This window comes from Barbus barbus, assembly GCF_936440315.1.
Source record: "Barbus barbus genome assembly, chromosome: 41".
Classification (NCBI taxonomy): domain Eukaryota; kingdom Metazoa; phylum Chordata; class Actinopteri; order Cypriniformes; family Cyprinidae; genus Barbus; species Barbus barbus.
The window spans coordinates 4,127,038-4,140,539 of record NC_136719.1 but is presented as its reverse complement, the minus strand read 5'-3'; positions in this window follow the sequence as shown (position 1 = coordinate 4,140,539).

Genomic DNA, 13,502 nt, shown 5'->3' with positions numbered 1-13,502 from the left:
GATGCTGCTCTTCATCAGGCTCATGGCAGTGAGACTGTAAGCGTGTGAAACTCCTCTGATGGTAATGAGGATCATCACACACAGGAAATGAAGGAAATGCCACAGCGGCTGTGTAATGCCATCTCTGCCATCTTTTTATACCAGTCTGTTTATTGATAAGGGTGGGTGTGGAGGAGGCTGTAAATTTAAGATGGGAAAAAACACACTGACCAAAACATTGCACTGTGAGACTCACATCATATCTATATTTATCTATATCTATCTATCTATCTATCTACATATATATATGTATATATATATATATATATATATATATATATATATATATATATATATATATATACACACACTCACTGGCCACTTTATTAGGTACACCTTGCTAGTACCGGGTTGGACCCTCTTTTGCCTTGATAACTGCCTTAATTCTTCGTGGCATAGATTCAACAAGGTGTTAGAAATATTCCTCAGAGATTTTGGTCCATATTGACATGATAGCATCACGCAGTTGCTGCAGATTTGTCCAGTAGCCCCTCACTGCAGAAAAAAGATCCAGGGGAAGGGGTTGGATCCACATCCAGGGGGTGGAGATTGGTAGGTTTAGGGGTGGGGATGGGTGGGTTTAGGGATCAGGGGGTGGAGGTATATGTAAGGTGGGAGGAGTTAGATATAGATCCAACCACGCCCCCTGGATCTTTTTTCTGCAGTGAGGTCAATCTCGATTTGTCGGCTGCACATCCATGATGCGACTCTCCGGTTCCACCACATCCCAAAGGTGCTCTATTGGATTGAGATCTGGTGACTGTGGAGGCCATTTGAGTAAAGTGAACTCATTGTCATGTTCAAGAAACCAGTCTGAGATGATTTGAGCTTTGTGACATGGTGCATTATTCTGCTGGAAGTATTCATCAGAAGATGGGAACACTGTAGTCATAAAGGGATGGACATGGTCAGCAACAATACTCAGGTAGGCTGTGGCATTTAAACGATGCTCAATTGGTACTAAAGGGCCCAAAGTGTGCCAAGAAAATATCCCCCACACCATTGCACCTCCACCAGCAGCCTGAACTGTTGCGACAAGGCAGGATGGATCCATGCTTTCATGTTCTTTTCGCCAAATTCTGACCCTACCATCTGAATGTTGCAGCAGAAATCGAGACTCATCAGACCAGGCAACGTTTTTCCAATCTTCTATTGTCCAATTTTGGTAAGCCTGTGTGAATTGTAGTCTCCGTTTCCTGTTCTTAGCTGACAGGAGCGGCACCCGGTGTGGTCTTCTGCTGCTGTAGCCCATCTGCTTCAGGGTTCGACGTGTTGTGCGTTCAGAGATGGTATTCTGCATACCTTGGTTGTAACGAGTGGTTATTTGAGTTACTATTGCCTTTCTATCATCTCTAACCAGTCTGCCCATTCTCCTCTGACCTATGACATCAACAAGGCATTTTCGTCCACACAACTGCCGCTCACTGGATATTTTCTCTTTCTCAGACCATTCTCTGTAAACTATAGAGATGGTTGTGCGTGACAATATCAGTAGATCAGCAGTTTTTGAAATACTCAGACCAGCCCGTCTGGCACCAACAACCATTCCACATTCAAAGTCACTTAAATCCCCTTTCTTCCCCATTCTGATGCTCGGTTTGAACTTCAGCAAGTCGTCTTCACCACATCTAGTTGCTGCCATGTGATTGGCTGATTAGCAATTTGTGTTACCAAGCAATTGAACAGGTGTACCTAATAAAGTGACCGGTCAGTGTATATATGTATACAAAAAATAATCAAATTTAGTTAAGCTATGACTTGATAAGGATTCTTGAAACTAAGGATTCTTGAAATTAAGCAAATCTATTGTTTTTATATAAACATTTAATATGTTCATTTCACACATAGTGCATTAGTGATACATTTGAGTACTATATGTTTCCTAATTGAATCGTTGTCTTTAGCATTGTTAGCATAATTTTGAGCTACAACAACCAGTGCAATGACTTTGTGAAAAAAGAACATAGATATATTATCTCCTTTTATAATTAGATAATTAGGTTACACTTTATTTTGATAGTCCACTTTAGACGTTCTACTAACTATAAGTAACTTTGTAACTACATGTCAACTAATCCTCATTAATTTGCAACTACATGTCTGCTAACTCTCAGTAGGGTAGGTTTAGGGTTAGTAGAATAAGTTGACATATACTTGCAAAGTTTCTCATACTCAGTACAGGTGCATCTCAATAAATTAGAATGTTGTTGAAAAGTTAATTGTTTCTTGTAAGTTATTTCAAAAAGTGAAACTTTCTTGTTTTTATTACATGTAAAGTAAAACATTTCAAAAGTTTTTTTGTTTTAATTTTGATTAGAGCTTACAGCTCATGAAAGTCAAAAATCAGTATCTCAAAATATTAGAATATTTACATTTGAGTTCCAATTAATGACCATCCCTACAGTATAAATTCAGGGTATCTCTTGTTCTTTGAAACCACAATAATGGGGAAGACTGATGACTTGGCAATGCTCCAGAAGACGAACATTGACGCCCTCCACAAAGAGGGTAAGTCACAGAGGGTCATTACTGAAAGCTGTGGCTGTTTACAGAGTGCTGTATCAAAGCATATTAAATGCAAAGTTGACTGGAAGGAAGAAACTGGGTAGGAAAAGGTGCACAAGCAACAGGGATGACCGCAAGCTTGAGAATACTGTCAAGCAAAGCTGATTCAAACACTTGTGAGAGCTTCACAAGGAGTGGACTGAAGCTGGAGTCGGAGCATCAAGAGTCACCACGCTCAGACGTCTTCAGGAAAAGGGCTACCAAGCCACTTCTGAACCAGAGACAACATCAGAAGCGTGAAGAAAAAGAACTGGACTGTTGCTCAGTGGTCCAAAGTCCTCTTTTCAGATGAAAGTACATTTTGCATTTAATTTGTAAAATCAAGGTCCCAGAGTCTGGAGGAAGAGTGGAGAGGCACAGAATCCACGTTGCTTGAAGTCCATTGTGAAGTTTCCACAGTCACAGCCCAGTGATGATTTGGGCTGCCATGTCATCTGCTGGTGTTGGTCCACTGTGTTTTCTGAAGTCCACAGTCAATGCAGCCATCTACCAGGAAATTTTAGAGCACTCCATGCTTCCTTCTGCTGACAAGCTTAATGGAGATGCTGATTTCATTTTCCAGCAGGACTTGGCACCTGCCCACACTGCCAAAGGTACCAAAAGCTGGTTCAGTGACCATGGTGTTACTGTGCTTGATTGGCCAGCAAACTCGCCTGAACTGAACCGTCAAGAGGAAGATGAGAGACACCAGACCCAACAATGCAGATGACCTGAAGGCCACTATCAAAGCAACCTGGGCTTCCATACCACCTCAGCAGTGCCACAAACTGATCACCTCCATGCCACGCTGAATTGAGGCAGTAATTAAAGCAAAAGGAGCCCCTACCAAGTATTGTGTACATATACAGTAAATGAACATACTTTCCAGAAGGCCAACAATTCACTAAACATGTTTTTTTTATTGGTCTTATGAAGTACTCTAATTCGTTGAGATTAGAATTAGAATTGGTGGGTTTTTGTTAAATGTGAGCCTAAATCATCACAATTAAAAGAACCAAAGACTTAAACTACTTCAGTCTGTGTGCATTGAATTTATTTAATACACGAGTTTCACAATTTGAGTTGAATTACTGAAACTTTTCCACAACATTCTAATTTAGATGCACCTGTATGTTGTATGTTGTGGACCCATCAAAATAAAGTGCTAGAAGATATTAAGCAGACAGTCTACTAATACTCTAATGACTGCTATAGTTGACATGTAGTTGCAAAGTTACTTACTGTTAGTAGAATGTCTAAAGTGGACTATCGAAATAAAGTGTTACCGATAATTATGTTTTAAAAATATATTCTATATTTTATAATTATTATAAAATTATATAACTATATAATTAGATTTTTAGTGGCTAGATTTATACGCTAGTTTTGCTGGCCCCATGAACTTCCATTCTAAATAAATCACTGTAAAGATTATTTTTGCCTGTTTTAACAAACTGATCCAAACTGAGTTTTTTTTTTTTTTTTGAGGTAATCAACAGAATGTCAGAGATTTCACACCACACAGATTCTGATTTCAACACGCTTGGATGTTTTTGGAAGCAGATGACAGTGACCCAAGAAAATCACAGCTCAAAATGCCACTACAATTTCAGCTTTATTTCATACACCTGTTAGAAAAGCTTTTTTCTTTTCTTTTTTCCACCAAGCAATTAGTTGCATAACTCCTCACTATCTTAATGCACAGTCCACACACAAACACTCTAATGTCACTTTAACATCTGCCTCCCACAATAAACACTCTTAGCGTCTCAGTTCAGTGCACATCAGCCTCTCTGACATCTCGCTAGTTATGACCTCTTGTGTAGGGTTTGAGGAGTTTCTCCACACACAAGCTCTGTTTGATCACACATGTGTTTGAGTGAGCCTTTATTCAGATTAAAGAGGGTCTCATCTGAACCTATATAGACTGACTTAATCCCATATTTGGGCCATTTCAGTGAAAGCATAATCACTGTTATCTTGTCATGATTTTAATGGAGCGTAAAGCCAGACAAAGACGTCCTCTCACCTTCAGAGTGTGTGTTATGTAAGAGATGATGACCATTATGGATTTATGAGGATGTGTTAGAGTTAAACAATAGCTATTTTGTGTTTGGTAAGAGTCTTTTTAGGGATGGTGGGGATGCACACCTAAGCAAAGGTAGTGTGACAGCGCCAATGTGTGTAGTCACAAAATGTGTGCAGCCTTTAAAATAAAGGTGGCTTGACATCTGTTTGTGCTTAAGGCTATAAACTCTCACTTATAGATGGAAAAGTCACACCTGACACTGTCTAGAGCAGTCCAGCCCAGTCTCAAAATAATGGTTCAGCCAAAAATGAAAATCCTGTCATCATTTACTCACCCATTCCAAACCTGTATATTTACAAGAAAGTTTTTTCTATACAATAAGATATTGTCAAGTCAAGTGGTCACCTTTATTTATATAGCGCTTTTAACAATGCAAATTGTGTCAAAGCAACTAAACAATAGGAAAATAGGAAAATAATGTGTCAATAATGTAAAATGACTAGATTAAACACTCAATTTTCAGTTAAAGGCATTTAATTATTGAATTCAGTGATGTCATCATCAGCAAGCCAGAGGCTTGAAGAACCAAAACTCCATCGGTGACAGAATGGAGAAACAAAACCTTGGGAGAAACCAGGCTCAGTCGGGGGGCCAGTTCTCCTCTGGCCAAACGAACCAGCAGTTCAATTCCAACTGCAGCAAAGTCAGATTGTAAGGGCTCAACTGGTTCCAATGGTCTTTTCCCGATGGCTGTCTAAGTGGCGGGGTCGTCACTGGGGATCTGTCTCAGGGGCTCATCTAGGTGTCCTGGTATCCGCTGACGTTCAGGTCTGTAGAGGTCGTCTCTGGGTGCTGATCCACCATCTGATCTGGATACAAACTGGATCTGGTGACTGCAGTGACCATCTGGGCTGGATATGGACCGAATTGGGTGGCTACGGTGACCTCGGAATAAGAGAGAAACAGACTAATATTAGCGTAAATGTCAATCTTCTTACGATGTAACAAGTACATCGTGTGTTATGGGAAGTGTTCTCGGTTCAGGTTGACCTAGTTAATTCAGCCTAGCAATCCTTTAACGGATTTGAATATTAGAAGCATATTAGTGTGTTATGTATACGCCAGGTTAAAGAGATGGGTCTTTAATCTAGATTTAAACTGACAGAGTGTGTCTGCCTCCCGAACAGTGTTAGGTAGATTGTTCCAGAGTTTGGGTGCTAAATAGAAAAAGGATCTGCCCCCCGCAGTTAATTTTGTTATTCTAGGTATTATCAAATGGCCAGAGTTTTGAGAACGTAATGGACGTGGAGGACTATATACGATAAGAGCTCGCTCAAGTACTGAGGAGCTAAACCATTCAGGGCTTTATAAGTAATTAACAAGATTTTAAAATCTATACGATGTTTAATAGGGAGCCAGTACAGTGTTGACAGAACCGGGCTAATGTGGTCATACTTCCTGGTTCTAGTAAGAACTCTAGCTGCTGCATTTTGAACCATCTGTAGTTTGTTTATTAAGCGTGCAGTACAACCGCCCATTAAAGCATTACAATAATCTAACCTTGAGGTCATAAATGCGTGAATTAACATTTCTGCATTTGACATTGAGAGCAAAGGTCTCAGTTTAGATATATATTTAAGATCAAAATAGCAGTTTTACAAATGCTAGAAACCTGGCTGTCAAAGGAGAGATTGTTATCAAATAGCACACCTGTCAGACTTTGTTTCCCTGTGTCTTGTGTTTCAACATGCTCCCTGTGTTTCCATACCCATATTTGGTCTTCCTGTTCCAGTCCTCGTTTCATGTCTTCATTAGTTAATTAGTCCCCAGCCTTGTGTTGTTAATTATCTAGTTTAGTCTCCCCTTTATAAGCTCTGTGTTGCCCTGCCTCTGTGTCCAGTCTGATTGTCATTCCTTGTTCTTCCATGTCTCCAGTGATTCCTGAGTTTAATAAAAGTTTAAGTTTGGAAGAAGTTCCTCGCCTCCTCGTTCCCTGCTCCAGAGTGTGTTGTGACAGAAGACTGGACCAATACCGAAGATGAGGCTGAAGTTAGTTCCCCGCAACTTTTGCCCTTGGAATGTCAGCCAACCATTGCCCAAGGTGATATCAAGCCTGCCGCTCGTGGCGAACGCAAGACCGTCACCGTCAGCGGCCAAGGCCAGTGCCTGCTCCTCGCAAGTGCCCTCCTATGAATCCGCTGGTCCCGTCCAGCTCTCCTTCGTCTCCGCTGGTCCCGTCCAGCTCCGCGCTTCCAGAGCACCCCCAGACTTCGATCTCCCCAAGAAAATTTGGGGGGGGGGGAGGGGGCTCCCTGAATCCCTGACTCCGCTATGGCCTCCCCCGTGTTTCCTGATGATATTTACCAAGGGTAACATGTAAAGCATGAAAAATAACGGCCCTAGTACTGAGCCTTGAGGTACTCCATGCTGCACTTGTGATCGATATGATACCTATTCATTCACTGCTACGAATTGATGGCGGTCAGTTAAGTATGATTTGAACCATGCTAATGCACTTCCACTAATGCCAACAAAGTTTTCTAGTCTATTCAAAAGAATGTTGTGATCAATAGTGTCGAACACTATGCTAAGATCCAGTAGCACAAATAGAGAGATGCAACCATGATCAGATGATAAGAGCAGGTCATTTGTAACTCTAATGAGAGCAGTCTCAGCACTATGGGATGGTCTGAATCCTGACTGGAAATCCTCACAGATATCACTTTTCTCTAAGAAGGAATATAATTGGGAGGATACTACCTTTTCTAGTATCTTTGACAGAAAAGGGATATTCGAGATGGGTCTATAATTAACTAGATCTTTGGGGTCAAGTTGTGTTTTTTTAATGAGAGGCTTAATAACAGCCAATTTAAAGGTTTTGGGGGCATATCCTAATGCCAATGACGAATTAATAATAGCCAAAAGAGGATCTATGACTTCTGGAAGGACCACTTTTAGTAGTTTAGATGGAATAGGGTCTAACATACATGTTGTTGGTTTAGCTGATTTAACAAGTTTAAACAATTCTTCCTCTCCCATAGTAGAGAATGAGTGGAATTGTTCCTCAGGGGATCTATAGTGCACTCTGATGCGATACTGTAGCTGACGGCTGCATGGTTACAATTTGATCTCTAATAGTATCTATTTTGGAAGTAAAATAGTTAATAAAGTAATTACTGCTGTGCTGTTGGGAAATGTCAACACCTGTTGATGCTTTATTTTTTGTTAATTTTGCCACTGTATTGAATAAATGCCTGGGGTTATGTTTGTTTTCTAGTAAAAGAGACGAAAAATAATGAGATCTAGCAGTTTTTAATGCTTTTCTGTAGGATAGGGTACTTTCCCGCCAAGCAATACGAAATACCTCTAGTTTAGTTTTCCTCCAACTGCGCTCCATTTTCCGGTCTGCTCTCTTTAGGGCGTGAGTGTGGACTCCTTAATCTTCCTTAAGCGTAAAGGAGCAACCGTATCTAAAGTGCTAGAAAAGAGAGAGTCCATAGTTTCTGTTACATCAAGTTTTTTCTGCGCTGTTGGATATGCTGAGGAATTGAGAGAAATCAGAAAGATTACTTACAAAGCAGTCCTTTGTGGTAGAAGTGATGGTTCTACCATATTTGCAAGAAGGAGTTGAATTTACAGCTTTAGCTATATGGGGTTTACACAAGACTAGATAATGATCTGAGATATCATCGCTTTGCTGCAGAATTTCAACACCATTAACATCAATTCCATGTGACCGTATTAAATCTAGAGTATGATTTCGACAATGAGTACGTCCTGGCACTTGTTGTCTAACCCCAAAAGAGTTCAGAATGTCTATGAATGCTGATCCTAATGCATATTTTTCATTGTGGATATTAAAATCACCAACAATTAAGACTTTATCTGCAGCCAGCACTAACTCTGATAGAAAATCACCAAATTCTTTAATAAAGTCTGTATGGTGCCCTGGTGGCCTGTATACATATTGTTGGCCATGAATTGACTTATTAATTAATTCCCTCGTTTTAGGTCACATTGGGTATATCAGTACCATGTTTCAGCTGCTAATTTGTTCACGGCCACAATTTAACTAAATTGAAACATACTGTTGTACTACAGTTAAATCTCCCTAAAACAAGGGAACAAATTAATCAAACATTCCCGTGATTTACCATAATTAAAACATGGCCACAGAGTAACAAGTTGTTGGAACAAATGCGTAGGGTATGTACCTGAAAAAGAAAACCGACAATACACTGCAAAAATTATATTTCTAAATTGAAAATAAAATAACTATTTTAGTATATTATTTCAGTCTTTTTACTTGAAATGTAACATTTCATTCAGTGTTCTTTGCAGTTTCTTTGTAATCATTTCATAAATGTACTAGCAAAGTTAAAATTGTTTCAAATTAAATCATACACAATTGTTTTGCAGTGTAGAAGAAAATACACGAATGCCTGCTATAGTGCTTCCTTGTGGCAGAACTGAGAATGCAACATGTTATGAATTGCTTTATGATACACTTCATAACACAATGAAACTGACCTTGCATGACATGAAGCATTTGCGCATAGAGTACATTGACCTTCATAAAATGTTTTTATATTAACAAGAAAAAAGATACCAATGTTTTATACCATATTTAAGATAAGCTGTTAAAGCAGTTTCTAACATTAACTAAAAGGGAGTGTTGTTGTTCTCTGGCTTTCCTTTGACCTCAAATCAGAGGAAAAGCCAGGCTTGACCCTGAATGATGAAATCAGCCCTTCAACGGCAGAGAGGAACGAAATTAATGTGACTAATCAACCTGTTTCCTCAGCTACTTTTCACCTCTCTATTCATTCATATCAGTGTTTCCTCAACATATTTATATTCTCATCTGACCTCACTCCCTTATTTTGTCATTTCATTCATTTTCTCTGATCTCATCTGTTTTCTCCATCAGCTGAAGGGGGTTTCTCCTGTTCTCCTCATCCGTCTGGAGCTTCCGAGGGGGAGATTGTCTGTTATTCCCATCAGCACAAGTTCGGTCTGGCACACAACGTTTAGCTTTAACTTCCAACACTTAAACGCTCTTACAATATATTCTGTCACCAGGCACTATACAAACAGGCCATAATTCAAACATCTTGCCTCTCCCATGTGTGTATCAGATATTAATAAAAATGACTGCCAATATGATTGGATATTGCAGTTGTTAGTGAAAAGCAGCATCAATAGCATGTTCTCAATGAAGACACACTCGCCAATCTCTTTTGTTCTTATGTTATCTTTTTCAGTTCCCTAAATACGTTCTGTGGTGATCTAGTGGAATCACAAAATAAAATGCAAATGTGTCTTTACTCGTGAATCCTGCTATAGGCTACATTCATGACAACCAGCTGCAAGTTTGCTTTATTAAAATAAGTTAAAATATGAAGGGTTAGAACCCAGAATCCCATGTAAATATGGTAATATTTGCTCCACCAATCATTCATCCACTAATCCACAAAATCCCAGGAAAGACAGTGGCCGGTGTTTAAATGAAGTTAGTAAATTATGAAATGGGTCCCAAGTTCATCCGAGCACTTCAATGGGCCAAAAAGAATAATTGTTCCTTCAAATCACTGTAACGAGGACCTACTTTTCCATCAAAGATCATGTCAAATAATTACTGCCTAACCTAATTAGTATTCACAACCCACCAATTCACATTTTTGACATCACATCCAGGGGTGTTCCGAGTTCTGTTGTTACCAGTGTAGTTCAGCGATTCAATGTTTTCTGAAAGCACAATTTCAATGAACAATCGCAAACAGCATGACGGTGTTGTGTAGATGGAACTACAGCTCTCAACATGTGTTTAGAATTATATACTGCTTCTTGTAAGTATGATATTTGGACTTAATTAGATCACGGTCTTGTCCTAAATAAGCAAGCTAACATATCTTGCATTCCATAAATATGCTAATTTCATTCTACATCTCTTAGTTCTCTCTTTCACTGATCTGTGCATCCTCACCAGCTTGTGTGCTGGTAATCTCTAATAATATAGCCAGTATCAGTTACTAGTGACCTCCAGCAAGCAGTAAGAAACGTGATCACATTCAACTTTGTTTTTTGAAATGTCTCTCACTCTTCATTTGGATCAGTGTTAAACTCTGAAATGATAAGGGTTGACTTACTGTACTTGGGAAAAAGTGTTTAAAACCTTTAAATCTAATCTTAAAACAACACTTTTTTCCCCCCTTTATTTATGAACGACTTTGAACAGATTTAGAGAACTTCAGAGTAAAGTATAAAATTATAACAGTATAGATGAGATATTCCTCCCTATACAAACACATCTCCAAAAACTTCCATCATATATCACCCTTCATTTCGTCCTGCAGCAGTGTGTGTTTGTGTGTGTGTGTGTGTGTGTGTGTGTCAGCATCCCCTGATGATAGAACTAGATCTTTTTAAACTGGGCGAGTGCGTCACACACTCAGGGACAGGTTGTCCCACGGCCCGCCCCAGATTAGACCCGAACTGCCGGTAGCGCTAAAGTTAGCGATGTAATTAGCACACAGGCTAATTAGCCCAGAGACATGCAGAGCACACACACATACCAGTGCACACACACACACACACACACTTGACGACAGTGATGGGGGGCAGCAGGAGCCATGATACACCACTTCCATGTGTTCTTGACAGCAAAGCTGATATTTATAACAGCATGAATTATTACATGAATTATATATGATATTTAGCATTAAAATGATATCAGCCACTACTTATTTATAGTTATTTCTAGTGACAACATCATGGTTAGTAGGGCAGTGGCATGGCATTGTCTAGATCAATTCATTTATTTAAAAAAATAATTATTATTATACATAAATTAAAATACATTTATACTGTTCTGTGATGAACAGTGTTTTTAATTTCTGCATCAAAGTTAATTTTGATATTTTGTCTAGGGCATAACAGCAGAAATGTCAAGATGGCACAACTGTCCCAATACCATAATGAAGAAAAAACATCATATATATATATATATATATATATATATATTGTGTGCATTTGATTTGTTTACATTTACATTTACATTTAGTCATTTGGCAGATGCTTTCATCCAAAGCGACTTACAATTGGGGAATACAAAAGCGATTAATCTTGAAGAGGCAATCAGACAGAGGAAGTGCTCAAAACACCAAGTCGCAGTCATTGTTCAAATAAGTACAAGCTAGTAGGTGGAGAGAAAGATAGAGGGAAAGATTAAGTTTTGTTTTTATTTTATTTTTTGAGTTTAGGATGAAGTCAAGTACTGCCGAAAGAGATGAGTTTTCAGTTGTTGCTTGAAGATTGACAGGAATCTGGCGTTCCGGATAGGGGTGGGAAGATTATTCCACCAGCCAGGAATGGTGAACGAGAATGTTCTGGAGAGTGATTTTGAGCCTCTCTGTGATGGTACCACAAGGCGTCACTCACTAGCAGATCTCAGACTTCTGGAGGGGATGTAGGTTCGTAATAGTGAGTGGAAGTAGAAGGGTGCTGAGCCTGTGGTAGTTCTGTACGCAAGCATCAGTGTCTTGAACTTGATGCGAGCTGCCACTGGTAGCCAGTGCAAGGAGATGAAGAGAGGTGTGACATGGGCTCTTTTGGGCTCGTTGAAGATCAGTCGTGCCGCTGCATTCTGAATCATTTGTAGAGGTTTGATTGTGTTTGATGGCAGTCCAGCCAGAAGAGCATTGCAGTAGTCCAGCCTAGAAACGACAAGGGCCTGGACAAGAAGTTGTTCAGCATATTTTGTCAGAAAGGGGCTGATCTTTCTGATGTTGTGTAATGCAAACCTGCAGGATCAAACAGTCTTTGCAATGTGCTCTTTGAAGGTCAGCTGATCATCAAAGATTACACCAAGATTTCTGACCGAAGTTGATGGGGTAATCATTGATGAGCCGAACTGAATCGTGAAGTCATGCTGTAGAGTCGGAGTGGCAGGGAAGACAAGAAGCTCCGTCTGTTCATTGTTTATATAAAACATTGTCTTATTGTGTGTTTAATTTTACATTTAAAATATCCTCTTAAAATATCAGGTAGTTTGATCACTTATCAAATGTCATGTGGAACAACTCTCAAAAAACGTTTATGACTATTTTATGATATTCATTTTTTATTATATTTGTAAAATTAATAAATCTTTTATACGTCTTTTCCCTCTACCAATTAGATTATATGGTTGGACCCAATTGACCCTTCACAGGGAGTTCCATTGACAGGTGATGTGACAAATCATAACAGATTTTATTTTTATTTTTTCTGACAAGCAAACCAAATATTAGAGTAAATTGAACTTGAACTTGAAAAATAGTGTTTACTGATGTCTTTCTGTGGTTGAAACTGTATACCTTCTTATATTTATATTTATTTAATGCTATAATTAGTATAATGGAAGAGCTGATCGGTTCACGTGTTACTTAGTAACAGTAACGAAGGGGGGCGGGTCTTTGCGAAGGGTCAATTATTCAATAAAATTTCTTAAACAGAACTCCAGTAGCAAATATATGGGCCATCTGCTGTCCTGTTCTGTACATACTGAACAAAAAAAACAAAAACAGTATCAGCCCAGCACCCTGTCCTCTACTGACCTCTCCATCTTGTTTCTCTTTCTGTCCCTCATGCTGGTCATACTCTCATTTTTAAACCTCCTGCATATTTGATGTTTGAATCTGACTGATACTTGAGTTCATGTATGTCTCTCTCTTTCTCTTTCTATGGTGACTAAAATGCCCATGTTCCCACATTCTCTCTTAATGGTGTCACTCAGCCAAAATAATTCCAACAGATGAAGGGAAGAGGAGAACTAACGAATCTCAAAACACAAGCCCCGGGAAATGCGTGTGATGGTAATCAAGACCACAGCCAAAGAATGCAGAATGAA